Source organism: Nylanderia fulva, unplaced genomic scaffold, assembly GCF_048542155.1.
Source record: "Nylanderia fulva isolate GAGA-0341 unplaced genomic scaffold, ASM4854215v1 Scaffold1394, whole genome shotgun sequence".
In the NCBI taxonomy this organism is placed as follows: domain Eukaryota; kingdom Metazoa; phylum Arthropoda; class Insecta; order Hymenoptera; family Formicidae; genus Nylanderia; species Nylanderia fulva.
This window is the reverse complement of record NW_028189616.1, coordinates 213-15000: the sequence shown is the minus strand read 5'-3', so window position 1 is coordinate 15000 and position 14788 is coordinate 213. Positions and strand designations below refer to the sequence as shown.

General features: G+C 50.9%; 1 pseudogene; it reads right to left on the bottom strand.

Annotated features, from left to right (window-relative positions):
• Window positions 1–10056: 10056 nt before the first annotated feature.
• Window positions 10057–14568, bottom strand: LOC146724306 (large subunit ribosomal RNA; annotated as a pseudogene).
• Between the last annotated feature and the right edge of the window lie 220 nt (window positions 14569–14788).

The window sequence follows — 14788 nt, the reverse complement described above, 5'->3', positions numbered from 1 at the left end:
CAAGTGAGGAAGTAAAGGAGAGAATGATGAAGCATGTGAGCAAGTCACTGAATGTGCGTGTGAAAGCGGTGAGGAAAGTGAGGAATGGAGGTGTAGCGATTGAGACGATGAGCGAGAGTGAGTTGAAAAGAATAAGAGAGTGTCGTCAGTTTAAGAATGCTGGCCTAAAGGTTGAGCTGCCTCGCAAGATAGGCCCAAAGATCATCTTGTACGATGTGCCGAATGATATGGCGAGTAAAGTGTTAATGAGAGAAATGTATGAGAGGAGCTTGAAAGGGCGAGTGGATGAGAGAGTATTTATGAAACGTGTGCGTGTTGTGAGTAGGAATGCGAAGAAAGATGCAACCTGCGGAAATGTGATATTAGAAGTTACGAGTGCAATAAGAAATGTGCTCTGTAGTGTCGGACGAGTGTTTGTGCATTGGAAGGCCTTTAGGGTGAAAGAGTTTTTCAGTGTGCTGAGGTGCCACAAGTGCTTCGCATTTGGGCACATGATGCGGCAATGCACCGAAAAGGAAAGACTGTGCCAAAAATGCGGATGTGTAGGACACATGATGAGAGATTTTAAAAAGGAAAGTGTGTGTAGAAACTGTAAGCTGAAAGGGAGCAAATGTGATCACTCGGTTCTGTCCGAAGTGTGTCCGGAATACGTGAGAGCGTTAGAAAGAGAGAAAGCGAGAATAACTGACGAATGAATGGTGCGTGAATGTGGTGCAGTATAACTGCCAGAGAGCGTATGCGGTTATGTGTGATCTGGGTGAGATGATGCGCGAACGTCGAGTGAGTGTAGCACTGCTGCAAGAACCGTATGAAAGGCATGGACGTGTGGTGGGCTTGCCCATAGGTATGGATGTGATTGTGTGCGAAAGTGGGACGATGAAAGCAGCAGTGGTGGTAAATGACTCTAGGTTAGACGTGATGTGCGTGAGAGAGTGTACGAATAAGCTTGGAGTGAGTGTGTGGTTGAAGGGGGACTTTGGCGAAATGTATGTGGTGTCCATGTATTGCCAGTATGGTAAGTGTATCGAGCCGTACTTGGCGTACATGGACAGAGTATGTGAGACGGCCGGGAGAAAGCGTCTGCTGATAGGTATGGATGCGAATGCCAGTCTCTCCCTTGTGGTATAGCAAGGGTGGAGGCAGCAGAGAGAGTGAAGCGCGTGGTAGAGTGATTGAGGAATGGATGATTGCGAGCGGGATGAATGTTGTTGAATGAGCCAAGCGAGTTTTACTCGTTCAGCGGGCCGAATGGGGAGAGTGACATCGATGTCACTTTCGTGAACGGCGTGAATGGAGGGTGCCGGTATGAGTGGGAAGTAAAGCCGACTGGGGAGTGAGTGACCATAATGTATTGTTAATACGGATGGTACACAGAGAGAATGTAGGTACGAATGAGGGCATGCGTAGATGGGTGTGCAAGGACGTAGACTGGGAAGGATATATGTGTGATATGCGAGAGAGTGCGTTAGAGGATGCAGCGAGCGCCATAGACGAAGCGGATGCGCAGAGCTGTGTAGAGCGAATGATGAAATGGATCCATAGTGCGAATGATCGATGGATGAAGAGGTGTAAACCTGTGTATGCTAGGAAGCTTGTGTGGTGGACGGATGAGCTTGAGAAACTGAAGAAGGCTGTAGGAAGGAGCAGACGTGCCTACCAGCGTGCGAGAAAGAGGAATGGAAGCAGAGTGGAAGAAAGAATGAATGAATATAAGTATGTTTTGCGGGAGTATAAGGAGGAAATGCGAAGAGTGAAAGAGGAAAATTGGAAGCGATTTGTGTGCGTGACTGGGAAGAGGGATCCATGGAGCGATGTATATAAGGTGTGCATGGGAAAGCGTGATAGGGTAAGATTAAGTGGCATAAAAGTGGGTGATAGAGTGACGAGTACATGGAAAGAAAGCGCGGATGAGCTAATGAAGAGATTCTTCCCGGCAGCAAGGACGAACGTGGCGATAGACGCCAGGGGAGACGTGAGGGAGGAAGAAAAGCAGTTTGAATGGAGCGAAGTGGATGTGGCAGTGAGATCGATGAAAGTGGGTAAGGCACCTGGTATGGATGGTGTGAGTGCTGAAGATGTTGCGAGCGATTTGGCGTGCTGTCCCGGTATGGATGAAAAGAATGTATGATGTATGTCTGAATACAGCGTGTTTCCCCCCGGCGTGGAAGACTGCGCGGGTGGTAGTGTTATTGAAGTCTCCCGATAAACCTAGGTCGGACCCTGGGTCTTATAGGCCCATTTGACTGCTGTCCGTGCTGGGGAAAGTGTTGGAGCGAATGATGGTTGGAAGACTCGAGCGAACGATGGGTGGAAGAATGTGTGACGCCCAGTACGGATTCGTAAGGAATCGGTCGACCGAGGATGCCAGGAATCGAGTGCATGACTGGGTGAATGGGTCGGAGAGAATGTATGTGTTAGGAGTGTTCGTGGACTTCAAAGGAGCGTTTGATAACCTAGAGTAGGAATGTGTGATCGAGAAATTGCGTGAGGTTGAAAGTGAAGAAATTGAATTATGGAAGAGCTATTTTAGCGGCAGGCGTGTATGCATGATGGGTGCGTGTGACACAGTGTGGAAAGACGTAAAGCGTGGCTGCCCGCAGGGCTCCATCTGTGATCCATTTATATGGAACCTAATGATGGATGAACTGTTGTGGCGGCTGCGTGAGAGTGAATGTAAAGTGGTTGCGTACGCGGATGACTTGTTGTTGGTCGTGGAAGGACAGAGCCGAGCGGAGTTGGAGAGAAAGGGTACTAAGTGGATGAGAATGGTGTACGAATGGGGAGTGAAAGTAGGTGTGAGTGTGTCTAAGAACAAGACTGTGATGATGTTGATGAAAGGTAGTATGGCTGGGACGAGGCCTCCCAATGTACGAGTGAATGATAGATGCGTGAGGTATGCGAGGAGCGTGAAATATCTGGGTGTTTGTGTGAGTAAAAGGATGAACTACAGGTTGCATCTGGAGTGTCTGAGAAAGAAATGTATGAATGTGGTGGGAAAATTAAGACGCGTGTTGAGAAGTGAGTGGGGTTTGCGAAAGAAAGCTGTGACTGTGTTGTACAAAGGTCTGTTCATGTCGTGTGTGATGTATGGAGCGAGTGTATGGTATGGAGTGATGAGATTTGAATATGCGAGGGAGCTCATAAATAGGTTCCAGCGAGTGGTGTTGAGTGCGTGTCTGAATGTATGTAGAACGGTCTCCACGGCGGCCATGCAAGTCCTTATGGGTGGCTTGCCGTGGGACCTGGAGTGCGTGAGAAGAGAAGTGTTGTATAAGGTGAGAAAGGGAATTAATATGAGTGAGTATAATGTAGTGAATGATAGTGACTTGCGTGAGAGAGGTGTGGAAGGATGTATGGAATTGGTGAGTGAAAGGCTGTATGAGATGTGGCAGAATAGATGGAATAAGTGCGAGAAAGGAAGAGTGACGTATGAATTTATAAAGAATGTAAGGTTCGCGGGTGAGTGCCGAGAGTTCGAGCCTAGCTTGAGCCTGGGCTATATCCTGACAGGGCATGGAAGTTTGAATGAATTCCTGTATAAGCGTGGTCTGTCTGAGAGTGAGAGCTGTGCATGCGGAGCGGAGAGAGAGAATTAAAAGCATGTGTTGGTTGAGTGTCCAATGTATGGTGATGTGAGGAACCTGAGTGAGTGGGGTGTGATTGTGCGAGAAATGGCAGTGTGGATGTGAGTCGCATGTTGGAATGTAAGGAAAGTATGAAAGTGTTGGTGTGTATGCGAAAGATTGTATTTCAGAGAAGGAGGGCGATGCTGAAAGGAGGATAAGAGAAGCCGATGTTCCGAGGTGTGGGGGATGCGGGGCGGTTGTAATGGCGGTAAAACGAACATTACTTCGAGGTACTCCTGTGCGCTCCGCCACAGCGGGCTGCCAGATCATTACATGATCGGTACTTCTCCACCTTACGCTCGTGGGACATCTCCAACGCGGTTTCGCTAGACACTACTTGCGCGTCTACGACCACTGCCTTACCACCCTTAGGCGATGGTCAGGTCGGGCCGCCTCCGGCCGGCAGACGTCGAATACGCTTGTTCCGCATCGACGCGCCATCCCTTCTGCTGTAAATAGCCACCAACTTGACGGCATAGGTCGTCATGCCGCAGGATTCTCCCTCCGTGCGTTCTGAAGCAGCGTTGCACGCAGTGAGCCGGCGTCTCGGTTTCGGGACAACCGGCACGACAGCGATTATCGCGCCCATCACGACATCGGGAGCATCTCGCTCTAGACGGTATGCAGTTAGCCCGTATGTGGTGATAGTGCACGTAGTCGGCACCTGGGATGGCATCGGCGCCAGCCGATACCCAGTAGGAGCTCAGGTTGGAGGCCGCAACCTCTCTGAGTCCACTCCCATCGCACGACTCGCGCAACCAGGCCGCACACTGCTGTCTGAGCTCAGCGGTTGTAGTCACTCTATGGCCCCGCACTAGCATCTGGTTTTCACACCAGACAAGCTGCCTAGCCACATACGTGGTTTCGGCAGCCGCGCATGCTGCGGGCAGAGTACTCCGACACAACCGCTGCAGTCGGTTATGCTTCAGAATTGGGATCAAAGTTCTCAATAGAGGCATTCCAAGCCCGCCACTCTGTATCGGCGCATGCAGGTATCCAGCAGGAACATCATGGGGAAAACGCAGCCATCGTCGCACCGCAGTGCGTACGATGATATCCTTACCCTTGAGGGTTTTGGCCGAGACCGTACCCACTGTCCATCGGTGATAATACCGTGGAAGGAGACAGTCACGCAATCAACCTCAGCCGATGTTGCGGCTTAAGAGGTGCCCTCGTGAGTTGCTCGATGGCCTGAGCTAAGGGTGGATCGCTTGCGAGTTCCCTAGCACCTGTGTACTCGCAGCCCAGATACGTCCAGACATCGACCAGGGATCTTTGCGGTATCATCGCTCCCCCCACGGTGAAATAAGGTGTGGTGTCCACCTTCACCTTCTTGTCTCTGCCGGACGCCACCATGGACAGCACTCCGGTCTTTCTCGCGTTGATCTCGAGCCCAATTCGCATAAAGGCGTCATAAAGCCGTGTCAAGTTCTCCTGCAGCCCATCTTGGTAGAGGCCAGGAGCACAATGTCGTCTGCGTAGCCCAGTGCATTGATAAGCCGGCCACCCAACCGATAGCCAACGTTCTCCGAGAGAATTCCTAGTGCTCTCTCTACGACCAGATTGAACAGCAGGGGCGACAACGGATCACCCTGTCTCACGCCACGGCCGATCTTGATGGCCGACACTTCCTTAGCGCTGACCCCCTGCAACTCGGTCAGCGCATTCGAATAGACAGCCCTTACGTACTCTCTAAACTCCCGAGGGAGCCCCAGCTCATCGAGAGTCGTATGAATAGCAGCGTGCGCAACCGTATCGAAAGCTTTCGACAGATCGACGCACGCCACATGCAGAGAACGACAGCGCCTCCGGGCGTCCCAAAGCACGGATGAAAGGACTGTGACGGGAGTAACTATGACTCTCTCGGTCCTCAAAGCAACACGCCGCGATGGTACTTAGAGAGAGTCGTGGTTGGTTCGTGATGCGCCAACGAAGTCCTCTAGTAAGGACCTTCAGCCTCTCACGTCCAAGTTGTACCTCCACCTCCTCGTGGTGCTCCCGGAAACGGCCTACTTTGGAAGTTTAGACTTGGTAGGTGTCGACTAAGCGAGTGTACAGCGAAGTGCGCCCCTAAGGGCTTCGGCCCATGCGCCTACGGTCATGGTGAGTTGTGGGGCCAAGAAAGACCGGGGTTTTTTGGGGGGCTTTCGGTTGTCAATCCGTTTGCCCCCCTACACGCAGTAAATTATGAATAAAGCTAAGAATGATTCTGATGTCCCGGGTTCTCGGATGGCCCGGGGTCTGCGTGCGAGTGCTCGCTTGAGTGAGCGCGCGAGAGGTGCGGAGGACCCTGACGGGGTCGCAGTTGGTCCGTCGCGAATCACTATAAGGACCAGCCAGGCTGAAGCGGACAGCCTAGAGGAGGAGATGGTCAACTGTGAGCATTGTTCGGCAAGATTCCAAAACATGCGTGGTCTTGGTGTCCACAAAGTACGTGCACAACCACTACAAGCCAACAGTGCTATCAATGTTGACCGCGTAAAGGCCAGATGGTCAGTGGAAAAAACTATATTCATGGCACGCGCTGAGGCTAAAGGCATCTTAGCCGGGGAACCTTTCATTAACCAGTATCTGGAGACAAGGTTCCCCAATAGGAATCTCGAAGCCATCAAGGGTAAACGGCGGCAGGAGCCTTACCGAGTGATGGTTAGAGACTTCTGCCAAGAGATCTAATCGCGTCGCGCGATTGTGATCGATGAGGGCGATAGGGATGGTGCGGTGATGACACGAGCCGACACCATTCCTGCGGCCATTGAGGCTAGTACTGACGATCAAAGCGCACATCAGCCTCCCCCTGAACAAAGTTCTCAGAAACTGCGGGACAAGATACAATCACTCGTAGAGCAGAGTGCGGCGTTCCGTAGCTACGAGGCTGATACTCTTGCTGGCACGGCAAAAGATGCTCTGACGGCGGGGAGGGTCGACGTCTTGGCTATCGAGAGATGGCTGGGCATGATCTTCCCTCGGCCGCTACAAGTGCGCCCTCCGCAACGCGTTTCGGCAAAGAAGCACTGTCCTCCAGTTAAACGAGAGAGCAAGGAGCAGAAGAGAAAGAGGGAGTATGCAATTGTGCAATCCCTCTACAGAAAGAACAAGAAGTCCTGTTTGTCGCGTATCCTCGAGGGCGACTCGGTGCGCGAGAGGCCGTCTGCTGTCGAATTCCTTAACTGCTGGCGCCCCATTATGGAGGCCTCCAGCGGTGCGGATGGAGACATGACGGACTTGCGTGAGTCGTTTGGGGAAGCGGCACAGGCTGCGAGTGCTGGCCGGAACCGTACGTCGGGCCCGAGAGGGATTCACCTCGAAGGTCTCGGCGATGGCGCTGCCACGGATCCAGTTCCTGTGGCGGATAAGACTTTGCTCTGGGATCCTATAACACCTGCAGAAGTGAACAGGATTTCCGTAAGGACTGGCACTGCGCCCGGATTGGACCAGATTACGCCGAGGATGTGGAACGCTGTTCCTGTGTCACGTCCGGCCGTATAAATTTTTTCGTTTACTCCAAGTTCCTTAAACGCTATTTGAAAAGCGCGCCAAGCCGGCCATGACGCTTAACTCCGCCTAGAAACTAAGCGTGGCGCTTCGTAGCGCCTAAGGATCTCCCACCACGGTGAGAGCCCCTACTCCGGAGAGTTCCCCCTCTCCAGGCCGCCGCAGGCCCGAGCCGCCGAAACGAAGGACCTCAGAGCAGTCCCGAATTTTGGCAGTTCTCTGCGCGACACCGAACAGTATAGTCGCACTCCTAAATTCTAACTCTAAGTCCAAATTCTAAATCCTAACTCTAATTCTAAAATTCTAACTCTAAGTATAATATTCTAACTCTAAATTCTAAGTCTAAATCTAAATTCTAATTCTAAGTTTTAGTCTCGAATTTTGTACTACTATACGAATAAATCAGTGTATTCATGTGTGAAAACTAGTGTTCAGTATTCTTCAAACTTCCACTCCCGTGATAAAATACGATAGCGTTTAAATTTGTCATACGGCGTTTGAATTCAGAATAATTCAAACTGTGTTTGGAGCGGACCACCGCTCATCACAGTCAGAATTAACATTCTCAGCATTTGCCAAAATAAGGAATTGATAGTGAGGTCCGCCGCATATCAACCCTCCTTATTTGAGTAATCATTCAGAGGATGCATCAAATTCAATATGCCTAAGACGCGACGCGCAGGAAGGAAGAATCAATTACGAAAACTAAACCGACTTTATCGCGAATCAGCGACCGAGGAATATTCTCAATTCCTCGGAGTGGAATATCAGGCCGATCCTGAATACGAGAACATTTTCAACATTAAAAATAATAACAACGACGAACTCCTACAGTGGAAGTGCATACCAATAACGTTCCAACCACGACGCCTGCCGCCGCCAAACATCCCAGTGAACGACCCTCGCCGCACGCACTACCTCCAAGTACGAGCCGACACGATCAAGAAAGTGCTACTAAAGGTAAGTGAAATTCACGTTAACCTAAGGAATCGCGCGTGTTAGCAAATTCAGAGACGCTTCTACCACGTGGAAGAGAACATTCTAGAAAAATCTCCGACGCATTTTTCCTCTTTTCCATCGTCACTGCGGAAGCTATAAAAAAAAGGTCGGGCTATAAAACTAGGGTCGACCACCACATGCGGTGCCACTCTCGGAATTCCAACACGGAAAAACGCAAATAGTTCAATCTCTTAAAAATCTTGTGTCTCAAAAAAAATAACTTCGTAAATCCGTACAACAAGGTAGTCATTTAAACAATAATCAATTGAGAACACTTTCGATTTACCAACATTACCGACGATATACCGACATACGTTCTTTTACCGACGTTATCAACAATATACCAACATACGTTCTTTTACCGACAATATCGACGATATACCAACATACGTTCTTTTACCAACGGGTTATCGACACCTTACTGGCACCTTACCAGTGTTTTACTGAACAATTACCGACGGTTTTGCCGACGACTACTAACTTCTCGATAACTGCCGGGTTCACCGAAGATCTACGAGCGAATGACGCATTATCAATTCGATTACGCAACAAACACAAATGTGCCCACTCACCCTTAGAGGTATAACTCCTCCTCCAGAAGTTAATCTCTTCGTACCGTTTGAACCCTTATTCTATTGCCAAGTTGGTGTCGGGTACATCCATTTTGAGACTAAGGCAGCTCTCTGCATTTCATGCTACTCCACCTTACCTAGAGTCTCGAAATTACTTTGGACAAGGATTCGGAAGCATACTCTAATCATAGGCGGAACACCTATCGGAATAAATTGCGGAGTCTGCAACTTCCGACTTACCCTCACGCGAATCGGTGATTTGTGCAAGCTTTGTCAGTTTACGTACGAAGATTATTTACGCAACCCCAACGACGTTTCGCATAGAGCAATCGACGAAGCTATCTTTATTACAGTAGAGTCACAGGTAGGTCCCTCGCAATAATCCGATCACCTCAGTTCCAGCGCGAATAACCTCAGATCGCGGGTATCCCCGGGGAGAATCGCATAGATTCGCGTACCCGTAATAGCGATCGTGTCTCGTGGAAAAAGCCGAGCTCTGCATTCAAATTTTCGCAGCCGCGACCCCACGAGACGTAACACCTGCGATTCTTCGTGCGCTTCTGTTCAATCTGCTGCTCCTGGCAGAGACGATCCCCTCATCGATCGCCACAACCAGAACGGTATTCCTTGAGAAGGGGGGTATGTCCGATCGGCCAGGTCCGACGGAGTACCGACCTCTCAGCATAGGATCCGTTATAATAAGACACTTCCACAAAATATTGGCAAAGAGATTGGCAGCCCTCGACATCTTCGACAGGCGCCAAAAGGGGTTCCGGCCGGTGGACGGGGTATGTGAGAACGTCCCAGAGAACGGGTCACCGTCGCGTACCTCGCTATTAGGCTACGTTGCCGATCGCCGTTACGACAGGGCCGGACGCTTTGCCCAGAACCTGGGATCGCTTTATCCTTCCACTGTCGTTTTATGGGTAAACTGTGATCGGTCGCCCGTTTACCCGCGCTTGCTTGAATTTCTTCACGTTGACATTCAGAGCACTGGGCAGAAATGACATTGCGTCAACACCCGCGAGGGCCATCGCAATGCTTTGTTTTAATTAGACAGTCGGATTCTTCTAGTCCGTGCCAGTTCTGAGCTGAGCGTTGAATGGCGGCCGAAGAGGACGACCACGACGGCTCGCGCCGCCACGGAAGCCTCGCAGCAAGGAAGATCCGCGGGAGGCCAAGGCACGGGACCGAGCTCGGATCCCGGGACCGGCGCGAGAACGCCGACCGTTCACCTCGCCCAGGCCCGGCACGTCAGCCAGACCCGCTTCCCGACCAAGCCCGACACGCCCCGCTCCTCAGAGCCAATCCTTATTCCGAAGTTACGGATCCAATTTGCCGACTTCCCTTACCTACATTATTCTATCGACTAGAGGCACTTTACCTTGGAGACCTGCTGCGGATATGGGTACGAACCGGCGCGACACCTCCACGTGGCCCTCTCCTGGATTTTCAAGGTCCGAGGGAAAGATCCGGACACTGCCGCAACTGCGGTGCTCTTCGCGTTCCAAACCCTATCTCCCTGCTAGAGGTTTCCAGGGAATTCGAACGCTTATACAGAAAAGAAAACTCTTCCCGGATCTCCCGACGGCGTCTCCAGGTCATTTTGGGTTACCCCGACGAACACTCTTACGAGGGCCCCAATTGTATGCGGTTCCGCTGCCGGGTTCCGGAATAGGAACCGGATTCCCTTTCGCCCGACGGGCGTGTGTCTTTCGTATAATATTTATTATTATTTCTCGACACTCGAGTATATTGTACGCCGTCATTGACATAGGATTTCTCCTAGGGCTTAGGATCGACTGACTCGTGTGCAACGGCTGTTCACACGAAACCCTTCTCCACGTCAGTCCTCCAGGGCCTCTGTTACGTCTCGTGGGGTCGCGGCTGCGAAAATTTGAATGCAGAGCTCGGCTTTTTCCACGAGACACGATCGCTATTACGGGTACGCGAATCTATGCGATTCTCCCCGGGGATACCCGCGATCTGAGGTTATTCGCGCTGGAACTGAGGTGATCGGATTATTGCGAGGGACCTACCTGTGACTCTACTGTAATAAAGATAGCTCCGTCGATTGCTCTATGCGAAACGTCGTTGGGGTTGCGTAAATAATCTTCGTACGTAAACTGACAAAGCTCGCACAAATCACCGATTCGCGTGAGGGTAAGTCGGAAGTTGCAGACTCCGCAATTTATTCCGATAGGTGTTCCGCCTATGATTAGAGTATGCTTCCGAATCCTTGTCCAAAGTAATTTCGAGACTCTAGGTAAGGTGGAGTAGCATGAAATGCAGAGAGCTGCCTTAGTCTCAAAATGGATGTACCCGACACCAACTTGGCAATAGAATAAGGGTTCAAACGGTACGAAGAGATTAACTTCTGGAGGAGGAGTTATACCTCTAAGGGTGAGTGGGCACATTTGTGTTTGTTGCGTAATCGAATTGATAATGCGTCATTCGCTCGTAGATCTTCGGTGAACCCGGCAGTTATCGAGAAGTTAGTAGTCGTCGGCAAAACCGTCGGTAATTGTTCAGTAAAACACTGGTAAGGTGCCAGTAAGGCGTCGATAACCCGTTGGTAAAAGAACGTATGTCGGTATATGGTTGGTAATGTCGGTATAAGAACGTATGTTGGTATATAGCCGGTAATGTCGGTAAAAGAACGTATGTCGGTATATTGTCGATAACGTTGGTAAAAGAACGTATGTCGGTATATCGTCGGTAATGTTGGCAAATCGAAAGTGTTCTCAATTGATTATTGTTTAAATGACTACTTTGTTGTACGGATTTACGAAGTTATTTCTTGAGACACAAGATTTTTAAGAGATTGAACTATTTGCGTTTTTCCGTGTTAGAATTCCGAGGGTGGCACCGCATGTGGTGGTCGACCCTAGTTTTATAGCCCGACCTTTTTTTTATAGCTTCCGCAGTGACGATGGAAAAGAGGAAAAATGCGTCGGAGATTTTTCTAGAATGTTCTCTTCCACGTGGTAGAAGCGTCTCTGAATTTGCTAACACGCGCGATTCCTTAGGTTAACGTGAATTTCACTTACCTTTAGTAGCACTTTCTTGATCGTGTCGGCTCGTACTTGGAGGTAGTGCGTGCGGCGAGGGTCGTTCACTGGGATGTTTGGCGGCGGCAGGCGTCGTGGTTGGAACGTTATTGGTATGCACTTCCACTGTAGGAGTTCGTCGTTGTTATTATTTTTAATGTTGAAAATGTTCTCGTATTCAGGATCGGCCTGATATTCCACTCCGAGGAATTGAGAATATTCTTCGGTCGCTGATTCGCGATAAAGTCGGTTTAGTTTTCGTAATTGATTCTTCCTTCCTGCGCGTCGCGTCTTAGGCATATTGAATTTGATGCATCCTCTGAATGATTACTCAAATAAGGAGGGTTGATATGCGGCGGACCTCACTATCAATTCCTTATTTTGGCAAATGCTGAGAATGTTAATTCTGACTGTGATGAGCGGTGGTCCGCTCCAAACACAGTTTGAATTATTCTGAATTCAAACGCCGTATGACAAATTTAAAACGCTATCGTATTTTATCACGGGAGTGGAAGTTTTGAAGAATACTGAACACTAGTTCTCACACATGAATACACTGATTTATTCGTATAGTAGTACAAAATTCGAGACTAAAACTTAGAATTAGAATTTAGATTTAGACTTAGAATTTAGAGTTAGAATATTATACTTAGAGTTAGAATTTTAGAATTAGAGTTAGGATTTAGAATTTGGACTTAGAGTTAGAATTTAGGAGTGCGACTATACTGTTCGGTGTCGCGCAGAGAACTGCCGAAATTCGGGACTGCTCTGAGGTCCTTCGTTTCGGCGGCTCGGGCCTGCGGCGGCCTGGAGAGGGGGAACTCTCCGGAGTAGGGGCTCTCACCGTGGTGGGAGATCCTTAGGCGCTACGAAGCGCCACGCTTAGTTTCTAGGCGGAGTTAAGCGTCATGGCCGGCTTTGGCGCGCTTTTCAAATAGCGTTTAAGGAACTTGGAGTAAACGAAAAAATTTATACGGCCGGACGTGACACCTCGCTGGAGTATTTGCTACTACCACCAAGATCTGCACCGACGGCGGCTCCAGGCAGGCTCGCGCCCAGACCCTTCTGCGCTCACCGTTGCGACCCTCCTACTCGTCAGGGCTTCGTGACGACGCGAGAGAAGACTAACGCCCGCTCCCGGTTGCCGCCCCACTTGCCGCTGACGGCAGAGTATAGGCTCGACGCTTCAGCGCCATTCATTTTCAGGGCTAGTTGCTTCGGCAGGTGAGTTGTTACACACTCCTTAGCGGATTCCGACTTCCATGGCCACCGTCCTGCTGTCTTAAGCAACCAACGCCTTTCATGGTGTCCCATGAGCGTCGAGTTGGGCGCCTTAACTCTGCGTTTGGTTCATCCCACAGCGCCAGTTCTACTTAACAAAAATGGCCCACTTGGCACTCTGATCCGAAGATGCTCGTGGCTTCATAATTCAAGAAAGCCAGAGATCTCACCCATTTAAAGTTTGAGAATAGGTTGAGGTCGTTTCGGCCCCAAGGCCTCTAATCATTCGCTTTACCAGATGAGACTCGCGCGCGTTCCGTGCGGAACGGCCGAGTGCCAGCTATCCTGAGGGAAACTTCGGAGGGAACCAGCTACTAGATGGTTCGATTAGTCTTTCGCCCCTATACCCAGTTCCGACGATCGATTTGCACGTCAGAATCGCTACGGACCTCCATCAGGGTTTCCCCTGACTTCGTCCTGACCAGGCATAGTTCACCATCTTTTGGGTCCCAACGTGTACGCTCTGGGTGCGCCTCTTCTCGCGATGAGAACGAGACGCCCCGGGAGTGCGAGGCCGCATCGCGACGCGGCCCATTCTCCCTAGGTCGAAGGCCAGGGCCGACCTTCACTTTCATTACGGCTTTAGGTCTCGCGACAAGTCCCAATGACTCGCGTTACATGTTAGACTCCTTGGTCCGTGTTTCAAGACGGGTCCTAAGAGTACCCAAAGCAGTAGCGTCGCCGACCGGTATCGGTCTCCCGCGAAACCGCGGGAGACGTTCGTAGGCCTGTCGAAGGTGTACCGTACTGTAACCAACAGCGGGCCAGGACCGGGGACGGCGCGAAGTCCGTAACCTCCGAGTACCGTGGTGCCCGCTTGCGACGGTCTCGACGCACCGCGAATAGTGCGGCCTGATACCTTGCGCGTACCGCCGAGCAGCCGGCCGGGCGACCGAGGGTTTGTCGCGTGCCGTTTTACCGGCGACGCGACAGACACCGCACCCGGGCCGTAGACCGACACCCAGCGGGTCGCGACGTTCTACTTGGGGAGAAGTGCACGACGACTAACGCCGGACATCGGCGCACGGTAGCGTGCCCGCGCGCGAGCCGCAAGGACTCCGCGGGACATCGCCGACCGACGCAAAGCCAGCGCCGCTGACGATGAATCTCCCCGTTCGATCTTTTGGGTTTCTTAGGTTTACCTTTCAACGGTTTCACGTACTCTTGAACTCTCTCTTCAAAGTTCTTTTCAACTTTCCCTCACGGTACTTGTTCGCTATCGGTCTCGTGGTCGTATTTAGCCTTAGATGGAGTTTACCACCCACTTAGAGCTGCACTCTCAAGCAACCCGACTCTAAGGAGAGATCCTCCCGAGGCGCGCACCGATCGCTACGGGCCTGGCACCCTCTACGGGTAAGTGGCCCCATTCAAGATGGACTTGGACGCGACGCGGCACCTCGGGATAAGCGGATCCTCCCAAACACCACATTTCCCTGCGGCGGAACCGCGGGATTCGGTGCTGGGCTCTTTCCTGTTCGCTCGCCGCTACTAAGGAAATCCTGGTTAGTTTCTTTTCCTCCGCTTAATAATATGCTTAAATTCAGCGGGTAATCTCGCCTGCTCTGAGGTCGTCGCATAGTGAGCTTTCGTAGCCGTTTGCCTCCTCCGCGTCGCTCATCGTCGTCTCTCCTCTATAATATATATTATAAGAGGGAGAGAGAGAGAGCGTCGAACGAGAGAGCAGCAGCGGCAGCACACGAAATACGCGAGAAGGCAAATCGCCGGGGCGCTAACCGCACACACACTTGTTGGTGGTAATGGAGACAAT